Below are 14,382 nucleotides of genomic sequence, written 5' to 3'. Positions count from 1 at the left end.
AGATAGAGGCAAGACAGTTGTCAAATCAAGGCCAGTCTGGGCTACATAGTGAGACCGTCTATCAAAAACAAAGAGTTTGCTTTGTTTAACTATTGAACAGCTTCCCTCAGAAAGTGGGCTGACGGGAGAATCCAGATGAGCGTCACAGAGATTGATGTGTATTCTTTGCCTGGCACCATTGCACGGCAGAGGTTTTCTCGGCAAAGATCTCTGAGGGCAACCTGTTGAGAGGGAGTGCCTCTATATGAAGGGCTCCCACTCTGCTATTTTTAGTATTTGTTATTAAATTAACTTTTATGACTGTAAAAATTGTTTTTCCTATTGCTGTGCTAAACAGCACAGCAAAAAGTAACCTGGGGAAAAGGGTTTATTTGACTTAAGGATTAGAGTCCATCCTCGAGGCAAAGAGAGCTCTGGAAGCAGGAACTGAGGCAGTTTACTGCTTCCTGGCTTGCTCAGTTTCCCTTCTTTTTTGTTTTGTTTTGTTTGTTTTTTATTTTTTGAGACAGGGTTTCTCTGTAGCTTTGGAGTCTATCCTGGAACTGGCTCTTGTAGACCAGGTTGGCCTGGAACTCAGAGATCCACCTGCCTCTGCCTTCCGAGTGCTGGGATTAAAGGCGTGCTAACCTGGTGGAGGCAATTTCTCAATCAAGGTTTCCTCTTCTCAAGTAACTTAAGTTCATGTCAAGGTAACAAAAATCAACCAGCACAATAACTCAGAGGGGCATATAACTCTGTGGTAGAGCACGTGCTTAAGACACAATGACTCTGTCATTCCAGACACAGCACCACACACACACACACACACACACACACACACACACAAACACATACACACACATGTACATGCATGTACACATGCATGCACACACGCACACATGCACACATGCATGCCCATCCCAGAGGTGAGAAATATTTAATATGCTGGTATCCTGGGCTATATGCTAAATACAGACTTAAAACTGTTCCCTTGCCCATGTCAAATCTGTGCTTCCAGACACAAGATGATAACATTTAGACAATCTAAGTAGAACTCAGACATCTGCTTTCCTTATTGCCCCAGAATGAAAATCACGTTGGTATTATTTTATTTTAGCTTATGTTTTGAGACTTGGCCTCACCATGCAGCCAAGCTGGCCACAGTTCTAGCAGCACTCCTGTCTGTGCCTCCCAGTGCTGAAGTTACATCTGTGTGCTATCAGCAACAGCAGAGTTTCTTTGACTACTATTTGCTGTCTACCATTTTCAGGTCGCTACAAACCCCATTATTACATCACTGACTCTTTGCAACTGATTGTGTCTTAGATACACAGAGAATTATGATAATAGGAAACAAAACAACTCCTCCACGTTGAAAAAAAGAAAAAATAGGTATATGAACTGTCAAGTTGGGTCAGCAGGTAAAGGCGCTTTCCACCAAGCCCGGTGACCTGAGTTTGATGCCCAGGAGCCACCAGGTAGAAGCAGAGAAGTTCTCACAAGTGACCCTCTGGCCCCCATGTGGGCTTCATGGCACACGCATCTGCACACAATAATTAAATGAAAATGTAATGATTTTGAATGACTTAAAAAAATAGACACGGCAGCTGAGAACAAAGCTCAGGGTCCTGGGGCCTCATTCTTTAACCACAGTTCCAGCACAGTGCAGACGTTTAGGGCTGGTGTGAGTTCACTCCCTTTCCTGGCCACCCAGCCTGGAGAGACAGAGACTGATAACGAGGGATGGGCCTACATAGAGTGTGTATCACTTCTACTAGTCCCCCACTAACCACAATTCAGTCACTTACCCAGCCTAACAGCAAGAAAGGGCACAGATAATGGTCTGTCCAGGCTTCTAGGAAGAGACAATGGCACAGGAGTCTGGCTGCCACAGAACTCAAAGTTCAGAATTGGGGAGCACAAAATTTCAAAAGCCTAATGTGGAGTATGGGGTTGAAAACTAGAGGTTTGCTCCAAGTCCTCTGAACTGGATATATTCCTTATTGTAGGGTTTTTTTTTTTCTCTTTGGGAACAAGCCACCCAGCTGCCAATTAAATACATGGAGACTTATTCTTATTTATGAATATCTGGTCTTAGCTTGGCTTGTTTCCATCAGCTTTTCTAACTTAAATTATCCCATTTCTCTTTAACTACAATTACCTCTCTTTATTTTGTAGATGGAAGTTTCTATTCTGCCCAGTTCCACAGCTGTACCAAAGAAATACACAGAGGCTTATATTATTTATAAACAATTTGGCCTATTAGCTCAGGCTTATTGTTAACTATCTTACAACTTAAATTAACCCATAATTCTTGCCTGTGTTTAGTCACATGGCTTGGTACCTTTTCTCAGTAAGGCATTTTCATCTTGCTTCCTCTGAGCCTGGCTGGTGACTGACTCTTTCTTTGCCTTTCATCTTCCCAGAATTCTCCTAGTCTGGTCACACACACCCCAACACTTCCTACTTAGCTACTAGACAATCAGCATTTCATTAAACCAATATGAGTGACAAATCTTTACAGTGTACAAGAGCATTGTCCCACAGCATTATTCTATATATCTTGCTTTCCTTCTTACTGCATGGCTGTGTGGCTGTGTGGCTGTGTGGCTGTGTGGCTCTGTGGCTCTGTGGCTGGTGGTGCGGGAGAATTGTCTGTATTCTGTCAATCATGTTTTAAATAAACACTGATTGGCCAGGCAGGAGGTGTAGGCAGGGAAACCAGTCAGGAAGTGGAAATGATGCAAAGAGAGCAGGAGAATTCTGGGGAGGAGGAAGTTGATTTCTCCCACTCCTGCCCAGATCACCGAAGCAGCAGGATGTGATCTGCCCCGCTGAAAAAGGTATTGAGCCACATGGCTAAAATAGATCAGAAAAAAGGGTTAATCAAGATGTGAGAGTTAGCCAGTAAGAGGCTAGACCTAATGGGCCAATCAGCTTTATAACTTATAGAGATCTCAGTGTGATTTTTCTCTGGGACTAAACAGCTGTGGGGCCAGGCAGGACAGAAACACAAACAAGTAAGCCTCCATCATGTTACAGGCTGGTCCCTGGCACCTCCTCTCCTTCTCCTTTTCTTGCTCCTTTCTTCCTTTTTCTCAAGCCTAGACTTCTCTTTCTATTTATCCTCTCTGACTGGCAGCCTTACCTATTCCTCTCTCCTGCCTAGGTATTGACCATTCAGCTCTTTATTAGGCCAATCAGGTGTTTTAGGCAGGCAAAGTAATACAACTTTACAGAGTTAAACAAACACAACATGAAGGAATGCAACACATGTTTGCACCATTTAAAGAAATGTTCCACAGCATAAAAGAATACAACACATCTTAAAATAATAATCTACAACATTTCCCCTTTTTGTCTAAATAAAAATGAAAGGTCTTAGCTTCAACATAGTAAAACTATATACAACAAAAACAGTTACCAAGTAAGAATTACATTTACAATATTCAGTCCAGTTATATTTAGCAAATTCAGAGAAAATACTCCATTATGTATCTTATCTTAGTGAGTCCATCTATCATAATTAAGGAAAACTGTAAGTCTATTTTCTCTTTAACTTAATCAAAGACCCCAGAAGGATGTAGTATTACCTAACAACAGAGACATATGGTTGCCTGAACAGTCACCCAAAATTCCTCTGCAACCTTGAGGCATCCATCTTTGCTTACAGGCCCAGAGTATCTAGCAAACTCTTCTGTAAAACAGGAATCTTGAAGGACTATCTTTCTTGGAAAAGTTCAAAAGTCTTTTTCTTGTGTCCTGATTGTCAGACTGTACAAAATACTTTCAGCAGTCAAGGCAAGAGCAGTTTCTTGTTCAAATGGCTAGCCTTGCCACAATAAAGGCAAATTTCTATGGAGTTTCTTTGACGCCCATCATTCTTTTATGAAGTAAATTAGTACTGCCAGGAATAGATGTGTCTCATTGTCATGAGAAACTTTGGGTTATTAAAAATCTTAAATGCCGTATTCTGTAGGTCTTTAGAGTGTTTGAAAATCATCTATGTCTAAAATATACCTGTTTAACCTTGAAAACCTACCTAAGGTAACTTCAAGTGTGATTATTACGTATTAACTACCAACCTCACTTCTTAACTATACATTACATTTTAAATGAGCTGCATAGGTACAATACCCCAAACAAGAGAAAAAGCATATATACAGTATAACAAAGATAACTTTAAATTTGTATCAATATACCAAAATCTATACCAATGTAAAACATTTTAGGTTAGTAGTTGTCTTTTTATCCTATATGCTTACACTCCACTAAATGATAGCAACATCCATAATCCACCAAGGAACCAACAATCAACCACTCCATCTCTTGGGGATGTGGTGTCATTTTCTCTAGACTCTTTCCTGTTGTCAATGGGTGAAGGCATCTTGAAAGGTACCTGAGAAAATTGAGATATTGGCCAAGTCCTGGAAAAACTAGCTGTAACCTTTGTTGATACATCCTGTCACGACTCAGGAGGTCTCCCCTGATCAAATCTGATCCATATCAACCTGGAACAAATTCAGTCTCTCATTTCCTATAGAAACAAAAACAAAACCTCTTCCCCAAAGTAACATGTTTTTTACTTCTCTTTTTTAAAGTTAATAAGAAACCTGGGCTAATAGGAGAACCAGTTTATAATTAATGTGGACCTCTGTGTGGTTTTTGGGGAGAACTGAATGGCTGCAGGACCAGGCAGAACAGGACTCTGTCAACATCTTAGGTGATTAAGAACATGTCAGATTGACAATATTAACTTCTTTGGGCTTTATGTGACCAGGCAGCCGGCCCTCTTTAACTGAAAAGGAAGATGTGGCATTTACCCTCTGAGGAGAACAGACTGGCTGTGTACCTGGAAGCACCAGGTCTGTCTCATCACTCATAGCTGATAACTCATAACTAAAACAGGGGAAAGGAGATACCCTGGGCTGGATAGTTTTATGTCAACTTGACACAAGTTAAAGTTGTCTCAGAAGAGGGAAACTCAATTAAGAAAATGTCTCCATTCTTTCTGAAAAGCCATTGACAATGACACTGGGACTTGTTTCCTCTGCATATACTGGATTTTTGGGATCCAGTCTGTTTGGATGCTCACCTTCCTGGACCTGGAGGGAGGGGGGAGGAGCTTGAACTATCCACAGGGCGGGAGACCCTGACTGCTCTTGGGGATGGAGAGGGAGGAGGAGGGGGAGTGGGGGGAGTGGGAGGGTGTTGGGAGGAGGGGCGGAAATGGAGACTTTTGTATTTTAATAAACTTTGAGGGAAAAAAAAAAAGATCAATAGAAAAAAACAAAAAAAAAAGAAGAAAAGAAAATGTCTCCATGTAGATTAGTGGGTGTTTCCTTTGCCTTAGGTTTCTACCAGACCCCAAAATGTTCCCATCAAGACTTCTTTTTCATTAGTCTCGCCCTCTATCCCACCCCAAACTGCCCAACCTGATCCCCCATGTTCCAATCCCCACCTGCTCCCAGTTTACCTAGGAGCTCTCTTCTATTTCCCCTTCCTAGGGAAATCCATGTGTCCCTCTTTGGGTCCTCCTTGTTACCTAGACTCCCTGGGGCTGTAGATTGTAGCCTAGTTATTCTTTATTTTACAGCTCATAACCCCATGAGTGAATACATACCATGCTTGTCTTTCTGTAGCTGGGTTACCTTACTCAGGGTATTCTTTTTTCAATTCCATCCATTTGCATTCACATTTCCTATTATCATTATTTTCAATAGCTGAGTAATACTCCATTGTGTAAATGTACTACATTTTCTTTATTCATTCATTGGCTGAGGGGCAGCTAAGTTGCTTCCAGGTTCTATTATAAATAATGATGATATGAGCATTGTTGAGCAAGTATCTTTGTGCTATGAATGAGCATCCTTTGGCTATATGCCCAAGAGTGGTATTGCTGGGTCTTGAGGTAGATAGATTCCTAATTTTCTGAGAAACCACCATGCTAATTTCCAAAGTTTGCACTCCCACCAGCAATGGACTCCTAGCAATAATGGATAGGTAGCCTGAATTGGCTGGTCATCTCCTATAATAAGATTGGTGACTACCCTAACTGTCAACAGAGAGCTTTCATGCAGTAACTGATGGGAGCAGATGCAGAGATCCACAGCCAAGCACTGGGCCAACCTCTGGGAATCCTGTTGAAGAGAGGGAGGAAAGATCGTATGAGACAGGGGGGTCAAGGTCATTACAAGGGAACCCAGAGAGCTAAGGAGCCCCCTTGGGACTGACCTAGGTCTTCTACATATGAGACAGTTGTATAACTTGGTCTACTTGTGGGACTCTAGCAGTGGGAGCAGGGCCTGTCCCTGATGCTTTGGCAGGCTTTTGGGAACCTAGTCCTCATACTGGGTTGCCTATCAAGCCTTAATACAAGGGGAGGAGTTTAGTCCGACCCCAACTTGATATGTCATGCTTTGTTGACACCCACAGGAGGCCTACCCCTTTCTGAAGAGAAACAAAGGAGGAGTGGATGGGGGATGGAGAGGAGGAGGGAATGAGAGGAAAGGAGGAAGGGGAATCTGTGGTTGGGATGTAAAATAAAAGAATAAATTTAATTAATTTTAAGTTGGGGGATGCCTCCATAAGATCAGGCTGTAGGAAAGTTTGTAGGGTATTTTCTTAATTAGGGATTGGTGGGAGAGGGCCCAGACCATTGTGGGCATGAGTTAGTGGTTCTGGGATCTATAAGTAAGCTGGTCAAGCCATTTGGAGCAAGCCAGTAAGCGACGTTCTTCTGTGGATTCTGTATCAGCTGCTGTCTCCAGGTTCCTGCCCTGCTTAGGTTTCCTTTAACGGCAAACTGTGATGTGGAAGATTAGCCTTAAAAACCCTTTCCTCCCCAACTTGCTTTTTAGTCATGGTGTTTTACTGTAGCAATAGAAACCCTAAGACATACCCGATAGGAATCCTCAGAACTAAGGACAAGCCGAATAGGTGAGCCTCGCTGTACCCTGTTCTTTCTCTAGGTCCTAGACTGCTGGGCACCATATCTGAACACCATTTGAAGAAGGCAAGCAGATGGGAGAAAGAGAGGTGCTTAGCTCTGCTTCTCACTCTTCAGGGGTCCCACCCACTCTCAGGCAACTAACTACCGGTGAGTTGTTAGGCATCTCACATTTGTGAACATGTGAACTGAGAGCCAAGAATCTCTAAGTAATTAGAGATTACAAGAATCTCTAAGTAAGTAATTAGTAACTCTTTAATGGGAAAGACAAAACCCAAAATAAACAAATAGAAAATGATTTCAAGTGGCACAAACTTGTGGTCCCAACACTGGAGAGTCAGGACCCCTTGGCAGTCAGAGAACAGAGTGAGACCCATTCTCATAAAGAACAAGATGAAACAAACAAGCACATATGGGAATGAAACCACGTCAAAGAGACGGTGCAAACGGTCACAGAAACTTTAGGGGGGAACTGCTATAATTAACATTTTCAGAGTGATCACCCCAAAATGCCATGTCCCAGATGTACTAGCACATGGAGGATAGAAACAGAAGAAGAATTCAATGTCATAATTGTAAGAGGGAAGCCAGCCCGGACTACATGAGATATAAGTCAACATGGCAATCAAAATGGTGCCAGCCTTCCAATAGAAATAACAGCAGATAAATGCTTTACAATTTTTTGGGAGGGAAAGGATTGCCAGTTTATGATTCTGTCCTTAATAATTACAAAAATATTGTTTAAACATGAGAGGAATCTCAGCTAATTCTTAAATGGTTTAAGTAAAAATGCATGTGTATGTATTTAGACAAAAGATGTGTTTCCTATCTGCTTGTTGGCTCGGGTGACGTGTAAACAAAAGATGTGATTGGGAAATTAGAGCAGAATATAACAATTAGTTCCTTTTGAAAAAAGTTGTGGCGCGCTGCTCAACCAGCAAGCAAGAACTACCACGAAATCAAGGATTCTTCTCTGATCACAACTTTATTGGAGCCTCTCGGTTGAAGGGAGAGCAGGAGCGAAAGAGAGAAGGAGAAGAGAGAGAGAGAAAAGACAGAGAGAGGGAGAGCAGGCGAGAGAGAGAGAGAGAGAGAGAGAGAGAGAGAGAGAGAGAGAGAAAGCGGAAAAAGAGAGAAGCCCAAGCGGCAGCTGCTTTTCTAGGGTGGAGAGACTCGGAAACTATCCTGATTGGTGAATACCATTCCACTGAAGCTCGGGGCTTCTGGCTAGGCTAGGGAACCAAGGCTCAGTTATGCAAATGCAGGCCAAGGCCCACTTGACAACTTCAAAAGGATTTGTTTACCTCCAAGCTGCAGGACCACCTGCGCCATCTTATAATGGTGATTTCTTCAGGTGACTCCTTACAAAAAGTAAGGGAAGATAGAATAGATTTGTTTTGTTTGTTTATTTGCTTGCTTACTTTTTCGAGACAGGGACTGAGTCAGTCGCCCTGGCTGTCCTGGAACTTACTCCAGACCAAGCTGCCCTCAACCTCAGAGATCTGCCTGCCTCTTCCTCCCAAGGGCTAGGATTAAAGATGTGTGCCACCAGGCACAGCCTGGGAGTTAATTATTAACTCTAGGGTAAATGAATAATTACACTAGAGAAGAAATATACATTTTGTGGTTCAACCATGAACAAGGTTTATGTGATTATAAAAATGAGCAATGTAATATTGGGAATGATGGGAGGGAAGTGGTGCAGGAACAGAATATGTGGAAGAGTTCATTCCACAGTAAGAAATTCATACATAATTTAGCTGGGCGATGTTGGCGCACAACTTTAACCCCAGCACTCAGGAGGCAGAGGTTGGTGGAGTTCTGTGAGTTCGGGGCCAACCTGGTCTACAAGAGCTGGTTCTCAAGCTACAGAGAAATCTGGTCTTGAGAAAAAAAAAAAACAACAAAACAAAAACTTAATATGCAATTTGCAAAAATATACAAATCAAGGAAAGCAATAGAAAATTATTCTTTGAAAATATAGAGGAAGATATATAAAAGAAATGCTAAACACAGGAGTGGGGAAGAGAGCTCAGTGAGTGAAGTGCCTGCTGTCCGAGAAAGAGGACTTGAGTTTGATCCCCAGCACCCAAGTCAAGACACTCATGGGACCTCAGTTATCCTGGAGACAGGTCTCGGCTTGTTATCCAAGTCTAGCCCAGTCAGTGAGCTCCTCCTACCCTGACTCTGCCTCAACAGATAAGGAGGTGATTGAGAAACACATCAGAATCAACCTCTGACCTCCACATGCACACATGAGCACACACACGCATACATGCACACAAAAAAGGAAGCAAGGGAGGAAGAGAGGAAAGAAGGCAGGCTGGCTGTCTAACTGGCTAGATTGGAGGGAGTCACCTCTGGGAAATGGGATGGCGTCAGTTAGGATGAGTGGGGATGTGTTTTTTCGAATAGGATTTGTCTTGGGAAACTCTGCTTTAGATTTATCAGCTTGGTGCAATTTTATTAGCATTCCCTTCACCCTCAAAATTGTTCCAGTTTGAATAAAATGTTGACTTGCTCCCTGCCTTTGTCAACTGTGTGTGTATGATGCGTCTATGAAAGGAAAAACAGAATCTACGGACCCTAAGTAGAACCACTCTGTTTCATCGAGCTCAGCCAGATATTTTTATTTTTTCTCTTCCTCTCCTTCACCCTACACCCTCCCCCACCCCTCTCGTTATGAAACAGAGTCTCACTCTGTAGCCCAGATGGCCTCTAACCCAGAGTCCTCTGACCTCAGCTTCCCGAGTGCTGGGGCCACAGATGTGGGTCAGCACACTTGGCTACCTTTGACATTTTCCCCTAAATTAGTTCAGTTAACATAAGCAATGTGTCAGAAATATGAATGATGTCTGCCTTTGAACACTGTTTCTTTTACTGTCTCATCTTTTTGTTATGTTTTGTATTTTTCAAAACAGGGTTTCTCTGTGTAACTCTGACTGTCCTGGAACTCACTCTGTAGACCAGATCTCTACCTCGGATTCAGAGATCCGCTGGCCTCTGCCTCTCTGAGTGCTGAGATTAAAGGTGTGCGCCACCACTGCCAGCACACTCCTTTCACCTTGTCCACAACTTTAAGAGTGACAGTCTCTCTCCTTTACCAGTGGTAAGAATGAGGTCAGAGCGGTTCTCTGACTGACAAGGTGATAAGGACAGTAGACATTAACCCTCACTGGACAGGATTCTAGTTATGTTCCCCATGCTCTGTGACATCATCAAATCATGAAGCATTTGAGCTATCCCCCAAATGAGCAGAATTTAAAATGTAAAACCAAGGACCCAGATTAATAGCCTAGCTACTAGAAAAATAGACCATGCAAAACAATGGATCACTCAAACACGATTTCATAAGCCTGCCCTTTGAAGGAAGTTCTCATCAGTTTGTTGTATGGATTGGGTTTGCACCCGAACTTCATGTGTTGAAAAATTAAATTCAAACACCACTGTGCTGAAAGGTGAACTTTTCACTGTTCTTTTGTCTTAGTGATACAGCCTGATTATGTAACCCAGGCTGGCCTGGGAGTCACTATGTAGCCCAGGCTGGCCTAGTGCTGGGATCCTAACCACATGTGGCTATGAAGTAAAAACTTTTAATAGTGTTTGTTGTGTAAAGGAGTTCACCCACCCCAAACCTCTGTGTTTATCAGAGGGTGCTACAGCAGGAAGCTGCTCTCCAAGTTCTGGGTTTCCCAGCCTTCAGTGTTGTGATCCAAACAAACTTCTGCTCATCATAAATTGCTTAGTCTGTGACACTCTGCTCTACCAGCGTCACGGGAATGAGCCACATGCCCAGCTAGGTAGGTTTAAGGGAAACTAACTGCCCCCCACCCCGGGTGAGGACAGCCCTCCTACCAATCCCCCAACCCTTGGAGTTCAAAGAATAAATTGTTCCTGTGAAATCTCCAAAGATAGACATTCTAGTAGCCGCTCTCCAAAATACACTTTAAGATTAGAAAGGTGGGTGGGGGCCACACCTTTAAATCTCAACCCATGGGAAGCAGAGACAGGTGGATCTCTGAGTTCGAGGCCAGCCTGGTCTACAGAGTGAGTTTCAGGACAGCCAGGGCTATTCCAAGAAACCAACCAACCAACAAAACAAACAAATGAATCAATTTCTTTCTTTCTTTCTTCCTTTCTTCCTTCCTTCCTTCCTTTCTTTCTTTCTTTCTTTCTTTCTTTCTTTCTTTCTTTCTTTCTCTCTTTCTCTCTTTCTTTCTTTCTCTCTTTCTGTTTTTCAAGACAGGGTTTCTCTGTAGCTTTGGAGACTGTCCTGGAACTCCCTCTGTAGACCAGGCTGGCCTTGAACTCACAGAGATCTGCCTACCTCTGTCTCCTGAGTGCTGGAATTAAAGGCATGCGCCACCATCACCTGGCAACAAATAATACTTTAGAAAAGAAAAGTTATACATGATTTACTTAAAAAAAAGTTAAGCCAGAGCTCCAGCTTCCAAATGACTACAGAGGCCACTGGGTGTGTAGACTTTGGGTCAAGTTAATTTGGCTGCATGATTTTTTTTTTAAATTTACAAGTCCTTTATAAGAAAGTTTTGATACATTAAGAAAAAAGGTAAAGAACAAAAGGGAAAAAATCTGAATCCCAGTATCACATAAACAATAAAATGACATTTTAGGGAATGCTCTGTGTGTGTGTGTGTGTGTGTGTGTGTGTGTGTGTGTGTGTGTGCACGCGCACGCATGTGGAGGCCAGAGGTCAATTTAGGGTGTTCCTGTCTATCTCTCTTTATCTTATTATTTATTAATGTTGTTTTTTAGACACAGTCGCACTATATAGTCCTGGCTAGCCTGAAACTTTCTATGGAAATCAGACTGGCTTCAGACTTACAGAGATTCACCTGTTTCATCTGCCGAGTTCTGAAATTAAAGGGGTGTGTCACCATGTCTGACTCTACTTTAGTTTTTGAGACAGGGTCTCTCATTGTCCTGTAGCTCACTGGTTGGATGGACTGGCTTGTCATAGATTCGGAGCTCCCGTGTCCACCCCTCAGCACTAGACTTGGCGGCACATACTTCTACATTCTGGGGTTTCAAACCCAGGTTCTCAGGCCTGTACAGCAAGCATGTTACCTCCTGAGCTACTTCCCAAGTTCCTTTCTAATACAAATCTAAAATTAGAAGCATCTTGTCAACTTCTGAGTTAGCTGTCTTGTTCGCTCATTTGTTTGTTTTTTGTAAATACTACTTTGGACAGGAGTCCATGCCTGTAACCACCTGACCACCCTTTCCTCCCATTAGCTGTGTAATGTAAATCATTTGTATTATTGAATTTAATTAGTGTTCAGCTTTTTGTGTTTTTACTTTTTCATTGCTATGAGAAAAGAACTCAAGTCAGAGGGAGGCTTTCCTTTTGGCTTATGGTTTGAGAGGGTACAGAACCATGGTGGGGATAACATGGAGGTGGAGCTTGAGGTGTCTGTTTACCTTCTGTCCACAGCCAAGAAACAGAGTAATGAACACTTGGTACTCACCTGGCTTCTTTGTTTTCCGGTTTATTCCATTCAGGACCACAGCCCTTGGAATGGTGCCACATTCAGGGTGGGTTTTCTTTTTCTCAGTTAAACCTCTTTGAAAGCTTCCTCACAGCCTATCCAGAGCTGTTTCCTAGGTGATTCCAAATTCAGCCATGAAGATTTTTCATCATGTGAGCTTTTCTTTCTATTAGCTCTGCACTTAAAGAAAAAATGCTATACATATCTGTAGTTGGTTTGTTTTTTGCTTTGTTCTGTTTTTTTACTCTCTGCTCTTTGGGTGCCCAACACCCAGCTCCCAAATAAGTACACAGAGACTTATTTTTTCATATGAATGCCCAGCCTTAGCTTGACTTATTTCTAGCTAACTTTTTCTTAACTTAATTATCCCATCTACCTTTTGTCTCTGGGCTTTTACCTTTCTCTCTTCTATATACCTGTTTTTACTTCTTACTCTGTAGTTGGCTGTGTGGCTGGGTAACTGGTCCCTGACATCTTCTCTCCTCCTTTCCTTGCTTCTTGATCTCCTCTTCCCAGACTCCTCCTCCTATTTATTCTCTCTGCCTGCCAGCCCACCTATGCTTTCTCCTGCCTTGCTATTGGTCATTTGGGTCTCTATTAGACCAGTCAGGTATTTTAGACAGGCAAAGTAACACAGCTTTACAGAGTTAAACAAATGCAACATAAAAGAATGCAATACATTGTATCATTAAGTAAATCCTCCACAGCACACATGACTGTAATGCATCTTAAACTATACTCCACAGCACACATCTTTATATCTGTATCCAATGATTTCCTCAAGATAATTTCCCTGAAGAAAGATTCCTGTATCAAAGAGCACATGTTTGTGGGATCTTCTAACTCACATTGTAGATTACCCTCCTGGGAGGTTGTTACCTCTACCAATAGAGGGCATGCGTCCATAGGCCTCATCCAGCCAACATGTGTTTACTTTCATTGGTATGTCTGTTTTTCCTAAGGGTTAAACCACTGAGGAAACAAGGCAAAGGGCTGGGAATTGAGGCAATGAGGACAAACAAATGAAGTCAAACTTGTTGCTTAATGTCTTTTTCTAGCCCCTCCCACATGATTTATTTTGTCATTTTCAAACTCTGTCTTTGGTTCATCTTCACAACTTTCCCTACAACTTTCCTATCATTGACTTTGTGACAATCTATTATTATTAAAATGCATTCCTTTGAGGCAAGGAATATCATTTATTTGTTTAGATTTGAATAGCAATGCCACCATATAACTGTGCTACCATGAAATCAAGGAAGCACAAATTACAGACTCAAGTCTGTCAGAGTGAACTGTTTAATACAGTCTCCTACATGGCCTGCTACCCTGGAAACAAAACCACATTGTAGATAGTTAAGACAGAAGAGTGAAGCTGTACATTCCTATACCCCTCCATCCCCACCCCTATACCCTCCCACTCCTGGCCCTGTTCCCTCCTAACTCCTTCACTAGGTGGACACTGAAATTTCTGCTAGCCACATTTTAAAGGTATACCATTCTTTGGCTACATTCTCATGGTCCATTCTTTGCTTCCCACGGCTCATTTACTCTTGGGTTGAGGGCCACACTCTCTGCCCCTAAAATTTCCATCCCTAGTTTAGGGTTGTTTATGGTTTTGCACGCTGTCTAACATCTCCCTTAGAATTTCTGCTTGTTCTACTAATCAAGAGGCTCGTGGAAGCCTTGTTCAGTTCTTGAATCCAACTATGCTCTACCTCAAGACTGACTCAGAAATTTAAATAAAGAGTATATCTCTGTAGAGTTAAACAAACACGGAACCAGGTAACTTGTGTTTATCTGTCAAACTTGTGTTATATAAGCTCCTCTGGCTGGCTAAAACACACAGACCTTTGCACCCGGACCTATCCACACCTAACAACGTTTGTCCTGAGAACTCAGGCCATTGTAACAGCTAGTCATAACTGGGTATTATACTAACAT

Source organism: Myodes glareolus, chromosome 6 (assembly GCF_982192425.1).
Source record: "Myodes glareolus chromosome 6, mMyoGla1.1, whole genome shotgun sequence".
Lineage (NCBI taxonomy): Eukaryota > Metazoa > Chordata > Mammalia > Rodentia > Cricetidae > Myodes > Myodes glareolus.
Note: the sequence above shows the minus strand (reverse complement) of the source record.